Consider the following 22,638-nt stretch of genomic DNA (forward strand, 5'->3'; position numbering starts at 1 on the left):
ACTTAATACACTAGATGCATGCTGGATAGCGGTCGATGTGTGGAGTAATAGTAGTAGATGTAGGAAGGAGTCGGAATACTAATCTTGGACGTGATGCCTATGTAATGATCATTGCCTGGATATCATCATAATTATTTGAGGTTCTATCAATTGCCCAACAGTAATTTGTTTACCCACCGTTTGCTACCTTTTTCGAGAGAAGCCACTAGTGAAATCTACGGCCCCCAGGTCTTCTTTCTCATATATTTGCTTTGCGTTCTATTTTATTTGCACTTTTTATTCAGATCTATTAAATCAAAAATACAAAAATATTTTCCTGCACTTTATTTTATTTGCGATCTATTTATTCAATCTATTATAATTTTCTCCCGTCTCCGTGCCAATTTCTGGCGCTGTTACCCGAAAGGGATTGACAACCCCTTTAACACGTCGGGTTGCGAGTGGCTGTTATTTGTGTGTAGGGGTTGTTTACTTTGTGTTGCTTGGTTCTCCTACTGGTTCGATAACCTTGGTTTCATTTCTGAGGGAAATACCTACCGCCGCTGTGCTGCATCATCCCTTCCTCTTTGGGGAAATACTGACGTAGCTTCAAGCGACATAAAGGAATTTCTGGCGCCGTTGTCGGGGAGAATCAAGTCAAGATAGCCTCCCGTCAACACGCCATTTCTGGCGCCGTTGCCGGGGAGGATCTTCAACATATACCAGGTTCCTAATCACAAATCTCATCTCCTCGCAATTTACATTATTTGCCATTTGCCTCTCGTTTTCCTCTCCCCCACTTCACAAAAATTTGTCGTTTTATTCGCCCCTCTTTTCCGTTCGTCGTTTTCTTGCCGGATCTGCTTTTGTGTGCTTTCTTGTTTGCGTAGTCATGATGCCTCAAAGAAAATATTATGATATTCCTTACCCCAATATTTTGCTTGAAATTGAGAAAAGTACTAAGGAATATATGACTACACAATTTGAGCATAATAAGTATTTTACCGAAGAACTTAAGGAGCACTCCGTTGTGCTAGATGCTATTACAAAACAAATTGATGATATTAGTAGAGAAGTTTGCAATCTCCAATCTAAGTATGATTTTGCTGAAAGTCTGCTAGGAAAAATATCCGATGCACATGCTACCTTAGTAAATCAAATGGCTGCTAAACCAATCTCGTTAGAAGATAAAAGTGATGAAGATATTAAAATGATTGGTGTTTCTTCTATTGATTCCTTGTTTAGTAAAGTTAAGATTGATGAAAAAGGGACTGGAGAAGAGTCAACTTTAGGTAGAAGGCGTCCCAACAGGCCCGTCGATGGGGCAGGCCAAATTGGCAGACCGCATAGGGCCCCCAGTATTTTGGGCCCCCCAAATCACCAGTACTTCTTTATATCTCGTAAAAGAAGAAGGCCCGGTAGCCCAACGAGGAACCCAGCGAAACTCCCGATCTCCTGTCGCACGTCTTCCAGGTCGTACACGCCCTATCTCTGCCCCCACTCCCGATCCCCTCTTACGCACAGGACCTGATTCCGTCCGCCGATCTGACCGCTTGTGCTGCTCACCTTGCCTCCGTCGCCCTCGTCCAGTTCTCCTCATGTCCTCCCGGACCTCCCCAGACGCCATGGATGGTGCATGCTAGTTGGCTAGTTCACCAACCTAAGCAATCCCCACGTGAGTGCTGGAGGCCTATATGCTACAGGTTGGACCCCATTTGCTTCACAAAATAGACTTCTGAATTTTGGTATAGAAAACCGAAACGGCTCTGCATCTACGTATCGCAACAAGAAAGGTGCACACTCCTTCAGTCCTGCTAACAATATCATATGTATGCAGATTTGCTCTCTGTTTTCTAAATTTTGGTACAGAAAATTATCACATTGATAATTAATAAAATAGCATTAGCCATTGTACTTCGGCTAGGTTGATAAATAATAAATTGTTTTATGCTTTACTGTCAAAACTTCAAATTTCACATGGATTGCTAAAGCTGTTTTGGAGATAGTTTTCTTTATAATGCAAGGCAGGTGTTATATAAATTTTATTAAGATAGGGTTTTCGGAAATAATTACTCAATCATAAAAGATTTTCGTTATTTTTGTTTTGCTCTTTTCGTAGGAACACAGGTTTAGTTTATTACTTGTATCACCTTTACTCTTTTAGCACTAACTTTGGAAATATTTCTAAATATTATACAAAATTACATACATTTGAAGTAATTTTATTAAATGAACGTATATTTTACTTATATTAGTTTTTAGTTGTATGAAAATTTTCAAATTTTGGGCCACATTTTGCATTTTGCCCCGGGCCCTCAAATTTCTGGAGACGGCCCTGCGTCCCAATATTTCGGAGGGTGAAAATCTTGTTGAGAAAATTGATGAAAGTGGGTTTGGAGAGGTTAAAACTTTAGCTAGTGATGCACCCACTCTTTTGGATTACAAAGAATTTAATTATGATAGTTGCTCTTTGATAGATTGTATTTCTTTGTTGCAATCCATGTTAAATTCGCCCCATGCTTATGAACAAAATAAAGCTTTTACTAAACATATTATTGATGCTATGGTGAAAGCTTTTGAAGAAAAGTTGGAATTAGAAGTATCAATTCCTAGAAAATTGCATAATGAATGGGAACCTACTATCAAAGTCAAGATTAAAAATTATGAATGTTTTGCTTTGTGTGACTTGGGTGCTAGTGTTTCTACTATTCCGAAATCTTTATGTGATGTGCTTGGTCTTACTAATCTTGAAGAATGTTCTTTGAATTTGCACTTGGCGGATTCTACTATTAAAAAGCCTATGAGAAGAATTAATGATGTTCTTATTCTTGCAAATAGGAATTATGTGCCCATAGATTTTATTGTTCTTGATATTGATTGCAATCCTTCTTGTCCAATTATTCTTGGTAGACCGTTTTTACGCACTATTGGTGCCGTGATTGATATGAAAGAAGGCAATATTAAGTTCCAATTTCCTTTGAGGAAGGGTATGGAACACTTTCCTATAACAAAAATCAGGCCACCTTATGAATCAATCATGAGGGCATATTATGGATCTCGAACCAAAGATGGCAATACTTAGATCCTTGCTTTATGCCTAGCTAAGGGCGTAAAACTATAGCGCTCGTTGGGAGGCAACCCAATGAATAAATTTTATTTTTGCTTTTTGCTTTCTGTTCTTGTGTGTTTGCACAATTATGCTACTTGTATGATTGTGTTTTTTGTGTTTTAGTTAGAGTTTGTGCCAAGTAAAGCCTATAGGATCTTCTTGGGTGATAGTTGTTTGATCTTGCTGAAAAACAGAAACTTATGCTGTCACGAAAACAATTGTTAAAAATCACCAGAACGTGATAAAATACCAATTCTTTTTGCAGAAGATCAATATACAAATTACCCTGGTCGTCCTTTTTCAGAATTTGTGGAGTTACAGAAGTATTCAAAATAGTCAGATTGCTACAGACTGTTCTGTTTTGACAGATTCTGTTATCTTTGTGTTGTGTGCTTATTTTGATGGCTCTATGGTTTTCTTTGATGAGTTTTTGCCATAGAAAAGTTGGAATACAGTAGATATAATACCAAACAAAATATGAATTGGTTTGATACAGTACTTATAGTAGTGGATTGGTTTCTTATACTAACGGATCTCATGAAGGTTTTGTTGAGTTTTGTGTGATTGAAGTTTTCAAGTTTTGGGTTATCTTACAATGGATGAAGGAAGGATGGAAGAGCCTAAGCTTGGGGATGCCCCGGCGTCCCAAGCTATTATCCAAAAATGAGCAACCAACTAATCTTGGGGATGCCCTCGAGTGGCATCCTCGCTTTCTTCCAACAACTATCAGTATTTTACTCGAAGCTATATTTTTATTCGTCACATGATATGTATTTTGCTTGGAGCGTCTTGTATGATATGAGTCTTTGCTTGTTTTATTTGTGTTTTAACTTATCAATCCTTGCTGGACACACCTTTTTGAGAGAGCCAAAATTATTTCATGACTTGTTAGGATTGCTCTTTGTGCTTCACTTAAATCTTTTATGAGCTAGGACTTGCTCTAGTACTCCACTTATATCTTTTTGGGCACGGTGTGCTTAGTATTTTCGAAGAAATGCTCTCTTGCTCCACTTAGACTTATTTGAGAGTTAGTGAATTTTGAAGAAATTCTCTCTTGATTCACTTAAATTATTTTGAGAGAAATAAAAAAAGTATTCCCCCATTGTGCCAAAACATATATCAGTGAATCAATACGATACCCCATTGTCACCACGAGTATTCAATTGCAAGACATATATTAAGTGTTCTCAAATCCATATAAGTATCAATCCAATAACAATGAAATCTAAGAGGGAAAAACTCAATTCATCGCAACAAGATAGAGAGGGGAAAACACCATATGATCTGACTATATTAACAAAGCCCATGATACATCAAGATCGTGACATCTCAATAACACGAGAGAGAGAGAGAGAGAGAGATTAAACACATAGATACTGGTACAAACCCTCAGCCCCGAGGGTGGACTACTCCATCCTCATCGTGGTGGCCACCGGAGATGATTCCCCCCTCCGGCAGGGTGCCGGAACGGGGTCTAGATTGGTTTTCGGTGGCTATAGAGCCTTGCGGCGGCGGAACTTCTGATCTAGGTTAACCCCGAAGGGTTTTGGAATATTTATGAATTGACAAGGCAAAGAAGGGGTGCGGGAGGCCACCGAGGTGGGCACAAGCCCAGGTGGGTTGTACCCCCCCCCCCCTCGGGGCACCCCCCAGGTGCTGCTCTGGCCCATCCTGAGTGTTCTGGTCCATAAAAAATCTCCAAAAAGTTTCGCAGTGTTTGGACTCCGTTTGATATTGATTTATTGCGATGTAAAAAACAAGCAAAAAACAGCAACTGGCACTGGGCACTGGGTTAATAGGTTAGTCCCAAAAAAGGTATAAATTTGATATAAAATGATTGTAAAACATTCAAGAATAACAAAATAACAGCATGAATACTTCATAAATTATTGATACGTTGGAGACGTATCACGAGCATCATGACCAACAGCGTTCGCCAGCCCTATAGTCACACGTTTGGCCAACGACCTCATCAAGCAGGCCAAAACCAGCTACTTGCAAGGAATACCTGCAGGCCGACGTCGTCGTCCCCAAATGCCGCTACCAGCACACACAATGTGTTCGACGTAGTGCACGAGACAGGGAAAGAAAGTAGAAATAGTCAACGCGTCTAAGTGGCATTTTTTTGCCAAATCAGCTCCTGACGGGCAAGACCCACCTATCATAAATGCGCTCAAATGAATCTAATCCATAGATCAATGTTATCTGCCAAAATATTACCATAGACTGGAACAGGAACAGGAAACAGGGGGTCACGGGTGAGGTGGCGTTAAGGTGTTGGATGCCGGGGCGGCGGCCCTGGTGGTGGTTGCGCGGTGCTCTTGGGCAGAGGTTGTGGCTTGGTGTTGCCCGGTGGCCATGGTCGTGTGGGTGGCATGGCAGCCGGGGTGTGGCGTTCGGTGGCGGTGAGTATTGGCCGGGGTGAAAACCTGTTCTATCTTCGGACGGACCGGCGGTGGCGAAGCTCGTTCCCTTATTGAAGGCGTCGTCACGGCTCTCATTGCCCGTCGTGCGGCTCCGGGGGAAACTCTGATCCTTTGATCAGGCGGTGGCGGTGCTCCGATGTCATATCCTTCTTGAAAGCGCCGTCTAGGAGCCCACGGTTCGTCGTATGTGGCTCCATCTCTTCGTGGTGATAGTGCTAGGGGTGGTGTGGCTGCGCTCAACGCCTATGTATCATGCCTTGGGTGTGTGTGTCATGGTGACGTGCATTTGTATCAGGTTGTTGTTGATCATGGCTTTATATATAAAACGGGACGAAAGCCTTTTTTGTAAACAGGGGGGTCACCCTGTCATAGGGCGTGATGGTGATTGAAAGTCTCTCACACAAAAAAGAGGTGCGCCTTTTCAGAGTACACTGTTAAAAATTAGAGATGGATGGAAAAAATCAAAACGGAGAAGGAGAACGAGGAGGGACAACGTGTGTTATGTTTTTTAAGCGATGATAATTCCAAATTTATGGGCAGCCTCTAACGGAAGAGAAGAGAATAATATTACTTGGATTACATTAGACTTAGGTCATTGTCACCACTAATTGCCTAATTGCCTTTTAACTAGCAAAAGAGTCCATGTGTTGCAATGGAAAAAAATACTACACGTCCCTAATACAATAACCATGATTGAAGATCCAACATGTCCACGTGCATCACATCTGTGTTGCCTCTTACCCTCTTTCCCACCCTCGTCGATGGTGGCCTCAGTGCTCACACAATCACAACGTGTTTGAATGTGGTCAACTACAATGTGTGTCTCTTTCCACATAAGATGAGAAATCTTCTTTCTTTTTTCACCCGGAGGTTCTTACCAAGACATGCATGTGTGGTTATAGATGGATTCTTCGTCTTCAAATTGATTTTACTAAGGTGTTGATTTCTAATCTGGTTCTACACAGGTACGAAAGAAAGACGAACCATGCACTATTGATTAAGGTTGCACCCTAAATAGTTTTTGAAAAATGTTTAACAGGTAAAACAACATCATATTCATATTCTATATATATTTTAATCAATTTTCATATATAAAATGTAAAATTTGGTGTTAGAGCTTAAAAGATATGGATATTTAAAACTCATTTGAACTCACTTAAAATAGGACCGCGGTTTGATTAAATAAATATCAGTGTTTTTTTGCAAAAAAACATAACATTTCTGGACTCACTTAAAAAAGGATCGCACGTTGATTAACCAAGAGATCAGGGAGTTCTCTGCAAAAGAAAAGCTAACCTTTTTTCTCACTCAAAGTAGGACCACGAGTTGATTTTGAGAAACAACAGGGGCTTTTCTATAAAATCGCAAGGGACGGGCAGAAACACTTCCCCCTTTATTAAATAGGTACACACACACACACATATATATATATATATATATGAATCACCACCGCCACCGGTTACTCTCGCTTCCGGGTGCCTTGGTGCGCTGGCGATGCGGAGGAAAACCCCGACCTAATATGATTGGTATTGGAGTTTGAGCCGTCCTAGCATTGAATGGGTTTTAGTCTAGGTGTCTGGCTCGTGGTGCAGAGGCGATGGCGTCATCAACAACATGGAATAAGTTCTCCCATCCCATCTACGTTTCGGTGATGTTGATTGGCATAGATGGAGAACGTGTGGAGATTTGGTCAGGGCCAGAACAGGGCCCTGCTTTTGTCTGTTTCGTTTAGGTGGTCTTCGACGACATCGTTCAGGGGAGTGGATAGTGACTATTTCTATTTTAGTCATCTGGCTTCTCTGTTTGGCGAAGCATAACCAACTTTGCCTTCGTCGGTAAGCTAGTGAGGTTAGGCCTCCCCAGCTTTGTCTGGAAATATCAGGGGTGATTGGCTAGCCCTCCTCAATGGTTTCTTCTCTGGGACAACAATCCGATCTTTAGTTCGTTGTCGCCGATTTCTGGCTTTGACCGATGACTTCTCATCTGTTTCACCAAGAATGTATCCCTGGATCTGAGGGTGTTTCGGAGATCCAGAGGTGGCATCGAGCTCTTCTCACGCGCCGAGTGCAGAAGGAAGACATCACTGATATACCCAATAACTAGTGTGTTATTTTCTACTCCCTCTGTTCCTAAATATATACATTTTGGTAGTTCAAATGGAACTACCAAAACATCAAAGGGAGTATTTTGTAAGTATGGTCTTATTATGGTTGGACAATTTTATTATACTATCTTGGCCTTTGAAGCAGGAGAAACTCAAGTTGATTAAGTCTTGTCAACAAAACTTTGCAAAACTAAATCTATACCTAATAATAAAGGGGGTATTGCTACGTCATCGAAATTGCCCATAAAAGTTGCAAAATATTACCCACCGATGCCACCTACAAGTGGTAAAAAAACGTTACAAACAGGGAATCCCCGCCTGGGCCGGCCCATGCGCTCTACACAACACGCCTGTTTGGGCTGGCCCATGTCCGGGCGGCCTGTTTTTTATTTTTTGTTTTCTTTTTCCGTCTTTGTTTTTTCTACATTAAAATAATTTCGGACTTAAAAAAAGTTTCTAATTTTTTTAAAAAATTCATAATTTTGGAAACAAATGTTCGGGAAATAAAAAATCATGTATTAAAAAATGTTAATGAAAATGAACAAAATTCCACCAATTCAAAAAATGGTCATGACCTGAGAAATGTCCTAAAAATTCAAAAGATGTTTGTGACTTACAAAATAGTTTATTGATTCGTAAAATGTTTGCTGATTCAAAAATGATCACGCATTTCAAAAAATGATCGTTAAATCAAAAAAATGTTCATGAATTTAACATTATTCCACCAATTTCCAACAAATGTTCGTCGATTCTAGAAGTGTTCGGCTATTCAAGAAAAAGTTTTAAAAAATATTCACAATTATTTTTTGCAAATACTATAAAATGTTCAAGAATTCAGAAAATGTTCGAAAATCTGTAAAAGTGTTCACGATTTCAGATATGCTCACGAGTTTAAAAAATATTCATGATTTTTCAAAAATTGTTCACGATTTCACGAAAATGAGAGTGATAGTATATTTTGGTGATGCAAAAAATGTGGTCATGGACATTAGAGATTATGAAAAAAAAATCCATTGCAACGCACGGGCCATTTTGCTAGTACTAATAACACACTGTTTACTTTTGTACTTCTTTGAAAAAAGAAAAGGAAATATAATAGAGTGTTGGAAACCAAATAGTAAAACTTTTGCAGCCGTTTGGAATGCAGGAAAAGGAGAAAAACATGAGAACTTCTTGAGAAATGTTTTTTTTACATGAACTTGAGAAGTACTGGTAGTACATCTCAATTTCTCACCTCCGCACAAAACTTTCCCCTTTGCCCAAACCCTCGTCTCGCACCTTCTTCCACCACCGCCGGCCTCGGAGGCAACGCCACCTCTTCCACCGCCGCCGGCCTTGATCGAGAGTTCCGACCCGCCCCATCCTTACCCCCACCCCCCTCCCCCGATCTCCCACAATGGAAGGTTCGCAGAGTTCAATAGCGAGGGTGCCGGCGAGGTGCACAGCAGAGACACAGACGTCGCGGGCCACGGTTGCGTTCGAGATCGCTGGCTACAGCCTGCACAAGGGCCTCGGTAGAGGCAAATACCTCCGTTCTCCGGCATTCTCCATCGGCGGCTACGAATGGTGCATCCGCTACTACCCCGACGGAAGCCCAGACGAGGCGAGCGAAGGTTACGTCTCTGTCTTCCTCAAGCTCTTGACCAAGAACGCCGAGGTGAGGGCGACCTACAATTTGATGCTCGTGGAGCCGGTTAAGGGGCAGTCGACTGTGGTGCTCTCCTCCGAAGAGCCACAAGTGTTCGACCGCGAAAGGCCATCCTGGGGCTTGCGGAGGTTCATGAAGACCACTGCTGAAGTAGAGTAGGCGAACCTGTGGAACGATTGTCTCGTGATCGAGTGTGAGGTCACTGTTATCAACGAAACATTTGACGTCCATGTGCCGCCCTCTGACCTTTCGGATAATCTTGCCACATTGCTAGAGGGGAAGAAAGGAGCAGACGTGACATTCAAGGTCCAAGGGGAGGTATTTTCTGCTCATAAGATTTTGCTTGCGATGCGATCGCCGGTCGTCGAAGCAGAGTTCTATGGGCCGCTGGGGAACAAGGGGGCGCAGAACGGGCATGATTGGCTGGCAGACAAAAATTGGCAAGCCAACATTTGGCATTTCCAACAAGTGACAGCTCTAAAACTTGCCAAAATTTTGCTAGTTTTAAGAGGTTGGCTAGGTGCCAACCAATTGCTAGACAAAATTTTGGTTTGCTTACCTATTGGCAAGCCAAATTTTGGCAGCAAACCAAGCAGCCCTGACATAACAATTGATGACATGCAGCCTGCTGTTTTCAGGGCATTTCTTCACTTCATCTACACAGATTCAATGCCTCCCATGAGAGATCTTGAGGAGGATGACAAAATAGAAATGGTTAAGCACTTACTCGTGGCTGCAGATAAGTATGGGATGGAAAGGATGAAGAGGATATGTGAAGGCATGCTATGCAAGAGTCTTGATGTTCAGACTGTGGCTGCCATATTAGCTCTAGCTGACCAGCATCATTGCAGCAACCTCAAAGATGCTTGCATCGAATTTATGCTCTCTTCGAATAGAATGAATGATGTGATGGCAAGCCAAGGGTATGCACACCTCAAAAGATATTCTCCTGATGTCATTGTAGATGTGTTTGAGAGAGCAGCTAGGTCCTGCAAAATTTAGTACGCCTACCTGGTATAAGCTGCTGCTTATCCTTCAGTCTCGGTAGATCTTTGGAGGTGGATGCTTATGTTGGGTTCGAGAAGGCAATTAAGTCTTGATAAATTCAGCACGCTCATTTTCTATCTAGTTATTTTTGGCACATATAGCCACCTGAGATGAGGTTGCCATGTCTTTCAGTTTCCAGAGATCTTTTGGAGGAACTGAGTTGGTACTATAAAATGTATGTCTCTGTTGTATTGGTTGTCCTGTCTGATATAAGTATAGATGAATCTATGGTAGCTCACCTAGTTGCCTTTTTCATCTGCTTACTTTAATTTCTGTCCTATGTGAAGAAAGATAAAACTTTGAGTTCTTGGACATAACTTTTGAGGTAAATCTATTTACCTGTATGGAGAACTTACATTTGGATGCCAACTGTTAGATTTTAATTAGAGACATTTACAAATGATTTCTTGACATGAACCTTGGTAGCACAGCAGAGTCTTCGATTCAGAAAATCAGTTAGAAAATGAACTGAACCAAACTACTTTGAGATCAGAGAACAGGTAATTGTAGATTTAAGTTTCTGTTAGTAGCACTTCTATTATACTACTTTGAGATCAGAGAACAGGCAATTGTAGATTTATGTTTCAGTTAGTAGCACTTCTATTATACTACTTTGAGATCAGAGAACAGGCAATTGTAGATTTAAGTTTCAGTTAGTAGCACTTCTATTATACTAGCATATGTTCGGTGAAGTCTCTGTGTATGTTCGCTACACAAGCACAATCCTGTAAGAAATAGGCAACTACTTAAACCTCTGTACTTGTATTTGTACATAATTTAGGGAGGGATTAAGTGAACAAAAACCGAGAGAGCGATTGAGAGGAATCTAGAGGTTTAATCCCTAGGTATTGAGTGGGTATCACCCTACTCCGGGGTGGATCGAATCCCCTACGGTATTTAGCCCTACGCCCGAAGCTGGAGTTCACCTGGCAAGGCGATAATGGCACCGGTTCGTGGATCTCGCTCTGCCGACAGAATCTAGCAGCTAACGAGAAAAGAAGTGAGGTAATATGTTCGTGATACCTTCATATGGGTGATTTCGGTTAAGTTTGTACACAATTTCGTTTTGCATCCGTTGTTTCTATGCCAAAAAAAAGCCCACTGCTTGACCATATTTATCTAGGAATATTCAGTTCCAAATGTGGTTGATCTCTACACCTTTTTGTGTGCCTTTCTTCTATGCAGTGGGCATTGCAAAATTTGATGCACTGATACTATTTTATTTGAACCTAAACCCTTCATTGTTTTTATGTGATCCATGCAGTAATAGTTTGGTTTCTTTAGTTCAATAAACCTCTCTGTATCATGAAGGGGTATACTTGTTTCCGTCATATTGCCACTTCACTTTTCTGAATTGTATCATGAAGGGGTTCAACGTAGGTGCCTCTTAAGTGTTTCGTGGACACCAGATACTTCTGCGTATCAAGCTAAAAACATTATTGACAGCTGTACAGTTTGTTTCTCTGGATTGATTGCAAAGATGTCACTCAATTTCCTCTCTCGATTGTTTCCTTTTACATATTGGAAGTTTCTTGGTTCAGAGTACAATATGATTCTAGTGCTCTGGATCTATCAGTGGTATGACTGTGTGTTCTAGTAAGATATGGAGATTGTTGCTTTGTAGGATAGGAAAGTAGAGGAATTTTTCCTATGGTTGACTTTGCATGCGGTTTCAGAGGAAATTCCCATACCTTTGTTTCTGTGACAACTATACCATGCACCTAATCTTTTAAGAAACTCCTGTGTTTTTTCTTGTGCTGCAACAGAACACCTTCTATTACAGATCCATTCATGTGTTTCTGAATTCTCTAAAATTCATTATGGCATGACATCCGGATCCTATATTTTTATAGTTCTGAATTTTTAGAATTATATGCAAACCAAAGAGGCCTTTAACGGGAAACAATTATTTTGCCTCTGTCCAAACTCTTTTTTCTACCAGTGCTGCCCAAACTGAGTTAGTATGCAGTCTGGTTCTAAGTTCAATAAGATTATAGTGCTGGCTAGCAGGCTATCGGGATCTATCAGTGGCAGAATTGTGTGCTAGACTCTTCACCGAGGAAGCGAGAATGGTTTTCTTTCTTTGCTTAGTCCATTGTAGATTCTCTTTTCTAAGATGCTAATTTGTTGATAATTTTGATTGTCTATATGCGATGTTGAATGTTTATACCTTGGGTTCTTGGCTTTCACTTTTGAGACAATCTGGCTTATGTCAAGAATGATAAAATTTTGAGTTCTTGGCTTTCACTTTTGAGACAACCCGTTTTACCTGTATGAAAATTTTATATTTGAATGCTAACTGCTGTATTTTGAATTAGAGACAGTTGCAAATGGTTTCTTGACATGGTTGGCTGACCCAAAAAAGATGGAATTAACAATCAGATTTATGTTCCCCTTTGAAAGGCTCTGTACATGAATCTGCACAGATAAATTCTTTTATGCACTTGCTTCATGTTCATGAACTTTGATCATACAGGATGTCGTGGGAAGAGAATTGTGGGGTTAATCTTTTTCTGAATTTAATATAGCGAGTGAATCAGATTGAAACAACAACTTGCATTTCCCATGAAACAGGCAGTGAAAGATGCTAATGTCGTTGATGCAGCCTTCTGAGGCAAGTCACGGTTGCATGTCTGATTTTGTTTTTCTGAGGTAGGATATTGGCCTGAAAGTATACTATTTGAAGGTAACAATGTGCCTCATTATGTTTCGGTAATTTGATGCAAATGGCAAGTACTAAAAAAAATTGATGTAAATAGGGAAAGTTTCTTCGCTGGCGACAAAAAGTATTGAGATTAGCTTAATTTAAATTGATAAATTTTGTTAGCTTAACTTCTGATTCTCAGTCCTCTTCTTCCCCTTCAGTTTTATTCTATTATCAACATTGTTACTCTGTGTGTCATTATCTCCGTTCCTCTTTCAGGTGAATGCACTTACATAGGAGCGTATTAGAAGGAAATGCGCGCACCATTCTCAGTTGTTGCTGACATACTTGTATTATAAGAAAAGTTGTGAGATTTATCATTTAAGCCTTTTGGTTCAAAGGAACTTATAGGATTTTTGGAATATTCCTGTTGAGGTTATTTGGTTTCTAGGATTGGAAACTATATGAATTTTTCCCCTTTGCATGCAATTCTAGAGGAATATTTTCAAGCCGTGTTTTATGTTTTTTATGCTAGACCTTGTTTTATGTGACAATTAGACCATGCGCCAAATTCTGAAGGAAATTTCTTGTGTTTCCCCATGATGTAGATTCGCCTGTTTTCAATTCCTCTAGAATTCAGTGTGCCGCCCTCGCCTATTTGCCTCGCCATCGAGAATCGCTGCCGACACTCGCCTTCGTCAATCGCAACAAAACATTGACCGAAGCAACACCAGTGGCGACAGCGCCGTGGCTCCCAACCAACAATGGTGGTAGCATTTTGGGCACGGCAAAATGCCCCGCCAGTAGTAGCAGAAACGCCTCCCCGGTCCCAGCAAAAACTTGCCCCCATCAGTGATATGCAACCCTGATTCCAACACCACGACTTGGGGTTGCAGTTTTCTTGCACTGCGGGTTCCAGTTATGTCATCGATCGTAGCAAATTCCTTCGCCAGTAACAGCTTGATTCGTCGGTTCCCGCTTTTACTTCATCGGTAGTAGCTTCTCTCAACGCCGGTGGAAGCACCACAGGTGCCGGTTGCAGCAAAATCAGCCGTCCAGGACTCACCTCCTGTCGTCGCAGCAGAACCACTCCCATTACGGTTGTAACAAATTGTCTGTTGAAAGATTGTCGATGTCGCCTAGAGGGGGGGGTTGAATAGGCGCTTTAAAATAATTACGGTTGAGGCTTGAACAAATGCGAAATAAACCTAGCGGTTAATTTGTCAAGCACAAAACCTACAACAACTAGGCTCACCTATGTGCACCAACAACTTATGCTAAGCAAGAAAACCTACTTAGGTGATAGCAAGATATATGACAAGAAACAATATGGCTATTACAAAGTAAAGGGCTCGGGTAAGAGATAACCGAGGCACGCGGAGACGACGATGTATCCCGAAGTTCACACCCTTGCGGATGCTAATCTCTGTTTGGAGCGGTGTGGAGGCACAATGCTCCCCAAGAAGCCACTAGGGCCACCATAATCTCCTCACGCCCTCGTACAATGCAAGATGCCGTGATTCCACTAAGGGACCCTTGAGGGCGGTCACCGAACCCGTACAAATGGCAACCCTTGGGGGCGGTCACCGAACCCGTCAAATTGCTCGGGGCGATCTCCACAACCTAATTGGAGACCCCGACGCTTGCCCGGAACTTTACACCACAATGATTGAGCTCCGAACACCACCAACCGTCTAGGGCGCCCAAGCACCCAAGAGGAACAAGCTCAAGGGTACCAAGCACCCAAGAGTAATAATCTTCTCAACTTAAAACTTTCACGTATCACCGTGGAGAACTCAAACCGATGCACCAAATGCAATGGCAAGGGCACACGGAGTGCCCAAGTCCTTCTCTCTCAAATCCCACCGAAGCAACTAATGCTAGGGAGGAAAATCAGAGGAAGAACAAGAAGGAGAACACCAAGAACTCCAAGATCTAGATCCAAGGGGTTCCCCTCACATAGAGGAGAAAGTGATTGGTGGAAATGTGGATCTAGATCTCCTCTCTCTTTTCCCTCAAAAACTAGTAAGAATCCATGGAGGGATTGAGAGTTAGCAAGCTCGAAGAAGGTCAACAATGGGGGAAGAACACAAGCTCAAAGGATAAGGTTCAATGGGGAAGAAGACCCCCTTTTATAGGTGGGGGAAAATCCAACCGTTATGCTCACAGCCCACATAGAGCGGTACTACCGCTCCAAGGAGCGGTACTACCGCTAGGGCGGTAGTACCCCTTTGAAAAACAAGAGCGAGGAAGCAAAAGGCCAGTAGAACCGCCGGAGCGGTACTACCACTCGTCCCCACGGTACTACCGCTCGACCTCACGGTAGTACCGCTAGGGATAGCGGTACTACCGCAAGTGGTAGCGGTACTACTGCTTGCGAGCGATACAAAAAAATACTTCCGTGCCTACTTCCGCTGAGCAAAACACGAGATTTTGGTCCGGAGCGGTACTACCGCTCAGGAGCCGTGGTAGTACAGCTCTGGAGCGGTACTACCGCTCAGGAGCCGCGGTAGTACCGCTCCCAAGAGCGGTACTAAAAAATTACATCCGCAGCAGCCCCTTTAAAGGACACCAAAACTGACACAACTTCTGCAAACGGACTCCGAATTCGACGAAACCAAGTTTGTTGGAAAGCTAGCGACAAGGGCTAACACAATCTTGATAGAAATACCAATAATAAGCAAATGAGAAAAGTCCCAAAAGAAAATGGTGAGAACCCTTCCTCAGATAAGACTGGCAAAACCTCCAACATCGAAAACATCATAGAAGACGCATGCAAACTCCGTTTTCGATGAACTCAAGCTTGTCATCAAGATGACCATAAGATCTAAGACTCACAAAGAGAACCAAACAAGAACCAAGAAACATGATGCAAGGATGCAATGGTTTGAGCTCTCGACAAACGATACGATCAAGCTACTCACTTGAGAGCCCCCCTTGATAGTACGGCTATCGATCCTATAACCCGGTCTCCCAACTACCACCATGAGACCGGTAAAATAGAAAACCTATCAAGGGCAAACCTTTGCCTTGCACATGGTCCACTTGAGCTAGATGATGACGATCTTGACACCCTCAAGTTGGACCACCTTTCTTGATTGCGTTGGCTCGATGAAGACTAGATGATTACTCCCCCATAGTCCACTATGGGTGAGCGACTCTTCGGCACATCTTCACAAGTCCATTGTCACCACAATGGACGGCAAGCTTCAAGCACTTGATCTCTTCGTGATGCTCCACTTGAACTTGCACACGGCAATCTTGATGACGATCACCACTTGATGTCATCCTCTCCATGGATTGAGTGATATCTTCCTCTTGACGCAAGCCCATGAACACGTACCTAACCCCACATAGAATTCTCACATAGACCATGGGTTAGTACACAAAGCACAATGGACAATGCTTACCATACCATGGGATCACTTGATCCCTCTCGGTACATCTTCTACGCTTTGTGAGCTGATCAACTTGATTCACTCTTGACTTAGTCTTGATCAACCTAGAATCTTTCCAACTCTCTTCATTTGGATGATGTCTTGAAGGTAAACATGAATGATCACACAATCTTCTTCTTCAAGACATGCTTGCAATAAGCTCAACTCTCACATGACCAATCTTTGGATAATTCCTTAATAGCACCTTGGTCAACACAAACTCTCCTTGAAACCAACACATGTACTCCAAGAAAAGCCTATGGACAAAACCTTCAAATATAACTCAAGGCAACCATTAGTCCATAGAGATTGTCGTCAATTACCAAAACCAAACATGGGGGCACCACATGTTCTTTCAATCTCCCCCATTTTGGTAATTGATGACAATCACTTTCAAGAGAGTTTATATAAGGAATTATGCATCACCATGCAATGCAACAACCAATGATGCAGGAGAATGAGATGCAAATGCTTAGGAACAAAACCAAAGCAAGGAGAAGACTCTGAAAACCTTCTCCACAAACTCTCTGAAACTTCTCCCCCATTGGCATCGATTGCCAAAATGGGCGAAAAGCTTAGAAGGCCAATATAAAAAGTGTTCCTCCATAAATTGTGTATTTCTCAACAAGATAGTGGAATTCCATACACATATCCAAAGGTAAATACTTGGAGGAACACAAACTATATTGAGGCACAAAGATTGCTAAAGAATGATATGCCACAAGGACATAACAATCAAAAGATACACGCAATCAAGCAATCAAAAGATACCAATTGAAGCAAGTAATCAAAGGATATCAATTGAACCAACTAGACCAAAGATCCTACGAGCCACATGAATAAAAGATATTATGATATGAGCAAAGGAGTGTTCTAAAGAAACCAGAGAAGCTCCCCATGATTTGTGCACACATAGGAATATTTGTATTTGGATACAAAGTGCACAAAATAGGATCATAGCTCCCTCAAAATCAATAGAAACTTACAACAAGTGCAAGTGAGCATATAGGAAACAAAGCCTAGTACTTGCAACAAACACATGGTTGAGCAACAAGTAAAAGAGGCAACTTAAGAATGGGCTCAACCAAAATGATGTGTGTGAGTCAAGGCAATGCACTTGAGAAGACTAATGTACGGATGAGCATTAAGCATCAATAAAGTCTTGAAAAAATGAGGCACATGGTGCAAGGCCTATCATTCCCACACACAACTAGAAAATGGGTTCACAAGCTTACTAATAAGCATATAAAGAACCTATGCTTGTGACAACCCGTGGTGAAGATAGAAGATGAAAGCCTCATCAAGACGAGGGATACCAATTAAGATGGAAAAAGCCTCGTAAAGATAAGCATGAGGAACATAATCTTCACCACACAAGAGTGCATCAAGATGCAACGATAGAAGACACACACTCAAGGCAAAAGCTTTCACTAAGCCACCAAAGAAATAACATAAGACAGACAAGGTGGACGTGAAAGAAAGGATATCAACTAGATATGCAACTTCTCTCAAGTGTATAAGGTTCTAGGTAGACGAAATCATGATGATATATATCTACAAAGAAGGATGTACACCCGAAATAGTTACAACAAGAAGGAACAAGATATCCAAAAGGACGCCATACATATACCAATAAGATATTTGCTTGGAAGCATAGCACATGGCTAGATATGGTCTTATTGTATAAAAATGAATTCCTACTACACAACCATCAAAGACATCACAACTAGCAACAAGAGATCATTGTTGGGATGCTTTGAGAAAGGAAACAAGTATCACAAGAGAGAATGAATAACATGCCATGATACAACCTACACAAGGTTGATGCAAGAAATGTGTGCATGAAGTATATGAAGATACTTGTTACCGAGTTAACATTGGAAGGATGTAGTAGATACCAATTGAAGGTATAGAGTAGTTCATTGATCATCCTAGCTTGACTCCAAAAAGCACATGGTGACAACACCTTCCTTGTGAGTGAGCCGAGCATCCAATGCATCTCCAATTGATCTTAGAACAACAACACAAACAAAATGGTACCCAAACTCATTGGGACCAAAGAGTTAGAAACACCAACAATACATAGGACAAACTCCACATAAATATGTGCATATAGATATGGAAATGAAATTCATGCACATCTCATCCAATTTGAGACTTGGTGGAGTTTCCCCTATATATTGGGTCAAAGAGAGAAAGCATGCCACGGAAACTACATGAAGTTAATATGCATGCTCAAGACTTTCAAGAACCGATACCAAAATACAAGGAAATACCAAGTGAAAAGAATACCAAATGGAGAAATCATCACTTGGAAGATATCATTAAAAGATACATCAAGGAATGAGATATCTTGGAACCCACAAAATCATATCAAACTCCCAAAAGAGAGGATGGTTCCAAACAAACCAAGCTCTCTACAAAGTTTCATGATGGCACAAGTACCAAAAAGAAACGGCTTGCCGTGCACCAACACACACTTAAAATGGATCACAAGTTTAGTGTTTTATAAAAAATAGGATAGCTCCCCCACGAGTTGTGCATTATGGAGAATTTGCATTTGAATACAAAATGCACAAGGCAGGATCACCACGTTCACTATATCAAGGAAAACACTAGACAAGATCAAGAAAACAACAAGATCCTCAAGTTGCACAGAAGGCAATGGGAGTTGACACAAACTTGGCAAGAGATAAGGCAAATAAAAAGCAAACGCCAACGTGAAGATGATCAATAATTTCTACCACACATAAGTGAGTACCAATTGTCAAAAGACAAGAAGTATTTGGAAATAATTCCCGGTGGTAGATATCAAGGATATCCGACATCATCTTCACACCAAACATGAGCAAATTGCAACTTGTAGAGCTAACATGCCACGTAGGAACAAGATAATTTACAATATCAATTCTAGGTGACAATATCTCAAATGTACACATTTTCTAGGCTAGTAATATACATAGCATATTACTCCCCCATAATGTGATACCAATTAAAGAAAACTTAACAAGAGGCAAAAAGAGGATCCAACAAGAGATAATTAATGGACTATTTAGAATTTGAATTTCTCATGAGAAGGCATACCACATAGTGACTAGATAAGCTTGCAATATCAATACTAGGTGGTATTCCTCATGTAAACACATTTATGGGACTGTGAGGTGCACAAAGCACATCACTCCCCCAAAATGGGATGTTCCATTAATCTCTCACAAGAGCCAACTAACATACAAACACGATGCGCAAAGGCTCAACGCACCACACACACGTACATGATGTGCAAACCAACACACACATACTTGATTACTCAAGATAAGCAAATTGGAGGCACAACATATACAACCACATGCAAGGAACAAAACCAAAACATGCAAAGGGGCAAGTAACTTTTGATGTAAACAATTTAAGTACAAGTTACCGGAAGGAGGCACATTGGATCTAGAATAGAAACTTGATAACCCAATTGACTTGGCTTGAGACAATAAGAATGATGAAGTCCCCTTAAATCTTCATAATGTAGCCAAGTCTCCAATGCCCTCCAACAACACCTATTGATCAAGTTTGAGCTAGTTGGTCCCCAACCAAGTTGGGTCCTAAGAGGTTAGTCACAATAGGCTTGGCTACCCAAATGGTTCTTTTCTTGACACCACTTTGAGCACCAACAAATTTGGCAAACACATGGCCAACATTATCCTTCCCAGGAGAATAGATATCATCAATAATAATTGGGTTGGATAAGTTACCACTAGTGCATGAAGAGGCGAGGTGACCTTTCTCACGACATAAGTAGCAACGTCTACTCTTCACTTTCTTCTCACTTGATTTCTCAACTTGAGAAGCATTAGCTTGAGGATTCTTGGGAAGAGGACTTTCTTCAACTTGTGGTTGAGCATGAGATCGAACTTGTGGCCGCTTCCCTTGTTGCTTGTCACTAATGGCCTTCTTCTTCAATGGGCAAGATCTAACATGATGCCCTTCTACTTTGCACTTGAAGCAAACAATCTTGGCCGAATTCTTGACTTGTTCTTGGCCCTTCTTTTTGTTCATCTTGGACTTCTTCTTCTTGTTGGAGTTGAATCCAAGTCCACCTTTGTCATTGGGGGATTTTTGCACTCTCAAGATGTTGTTGAGTGTAAATTTCCCTTCATGACTCTTTTCCAAGTCTTTCTTCAAAGAAGTGACTTGGGCCTTGAGCTCTTTGATTTTCTCTACATGGTTAGTCTCAACACAAGCACTAGAGGAAGTATAAGCTTCATCATTGGAGCAACAAGGCAAGGAAAGCAATTCATCACAAGATGTACCAATGTTATGCATAGACGAATTACGAGGACTAGCACAAGGTAATATAGCATATTGACTAAAAGTAGTGCTAATGTCCACATGAGGCTCACTAGATGTTACTTAGCAATCATAGCCTCATGAGCTATTTTTAGCACATTATGGGATACAAGAAGTGTTGGAAATATGCCCTAGAGGCAATAACAAATTGGTTATTATTATATTTCCTTGTTCATGATAATCGTTTATTATCCATGCTAGAATTGTATTGATAGGAAACTCAGATACATGTGTGGATACATAACAACACCATGTCCCTAGTAAGCCTCTAGTTGACTAGCTCGTTGATCAATAGATGGTTATGGTTTCCTGACCATCGACATTGGATGTCGTTGATAACGGGATCACATCATTAGGAGAATGATGTGATGGACGAGACCCAATCCTAAGCCTAGCACAAGATCGTGTAGTTCGTTTGCTCAGAGCTTTTATAATGTCAAGTATCAGTTCCTTAGACCATGAGATTGTGCAACTCCCGGATACCGTAGGAATGCTTTGGGTGTACCAAACGTCACAACGTAACTGGGTGGCTATAAAGGTGCACTACAGGTATTTCCGAAAGTGTCTGTTGGGTTGGCACGAATCGAGACTGGGATTTGTCACTCCGTGTAAACGGAGAGGTATCTCTGGGCCCACTCGGTAGGACATCATCATAATGTGCACAATGTGACCAAGGAGTTGATCACGGGATGATGTGAGTTACGGAACGAGTAAAGAGACTTGCCGGTAACGAGATTGAACAAGGTATCGGGATACCGACGATCGAATCTCGGGCAAGTAACATACCGATAGACAAAGGGAATTGCATACGGGATTGATTGAATCCCCGACATCGTGGTTCATCCGATGAGATCATCGTGGAACATGTGGGAGCCAACATGGGTATCCAGATCCCGCTGTTGGTTATTGACCGGAGAACGTCTCGGTCATGTCTGCATGGTTCCCGAACCCGTAGGGTCTACACGCTTAAGGTTCGATGACGCTAGGGTTATAGGGAAAGTATGTACGTGGTTACCGAATGTTGTTCGGAGTCCCGGATGAGATCCCGGACGTCACGAGGAGTTCCGGAATGGTCCGGAGGTAAAGATTTATATATGGGAAGTCCTGTTTTGGTCACCGGAAAAGTTTCGGGTGATATCGGTAATGTACCGGGACCACCGGGAGGGTCCCGGGGGTCCACCAAGTGGGGCCACCAGCCCCAGAAGGCTACGTGGGCCAAGTGTGGGAGGGGACCAGCCCCAGGTGGGCTGGTGCACCCCCCACCAAGGCCCAAGGCGCATGGGAGAGTGGGAGGGGGCAAACCCTAGGTCCAGATGGGCCTTAGGGCCCATCTAGTGGGGCGCCTCCCCCTCTCCTCCCCTTGGCCGCCCCCCTTGATGGGATCTAGGGCTGGCCGCCTCCTCTTGGGGTGGGAACCCTAGAGGGGGGCGCAGCCCCCTCCCCCCTATATATAGTTGAGGTTTGGGCTGCCCAAGACACACGAGAACGTCTCTCTTTCGGCGCAGCCCTTCCCCTCTCCCTCCTCCTCCTCTCCCGCGGTGCTTGGCGAAGCCCTGCGGGATTGCCACGCTCCTCCACCACCACCACGCCGTCGTGCTGCTGCTGGATGGAGTCTTCCCCAACCTCTCCCTCTCTCCTTGCTGGATCAAGGCGTGGGAGACGTCACCGGGCTGCACGTGTGTTGAACGCGGAGGCACCGTTCTTCGGTGCTCAGATCGGAATCAACCGCGATCTGAATCGCTACGAGTACGACTCCCTCATCCGCGTTCTTGCAACGCTTCCGCATCACGATCTACAAGGGTATGTAGATCCACTCCCCTTCCCCTCGTTGCTAGAGTACTCCATAGATTGATCTTGGTGATGCGTAGAAAATTTTGAATTTCTGCTACGTTCCCCAACAAGAAGA

At 42.2% G+C, this 22,638-nt stretch overlaps 1 pseudogene; it reads left to right on the top strand.

The window, feature by feature from the left end:
* The first annotated feature begins 8,928 nt into the window (after positions 1–8,928).
* On the top strand, positions 8,929–10,370 carry LOC123124249 (BTB/POZ and MATH domain-containing protein 2-like; annotated as a pseudogene).
* Positions 10,371–22,638: the final 12,268 nt, after the last annotated feature.

Source organism: Triticum aestivum, chromosome 5D, assembly GCF_018294505.1.
Source record: "Triticum aestivum cultivar Chinese Spring chromosome 5D, IWGSC CS RefSeq v2.1, whole genome shotgun sequence".
NCBI lineage: Eukaryota > Viridiplantae > Streptophyta > Magnoliopsida > Poales > Poaceae > Triticum > Triticum aestivum.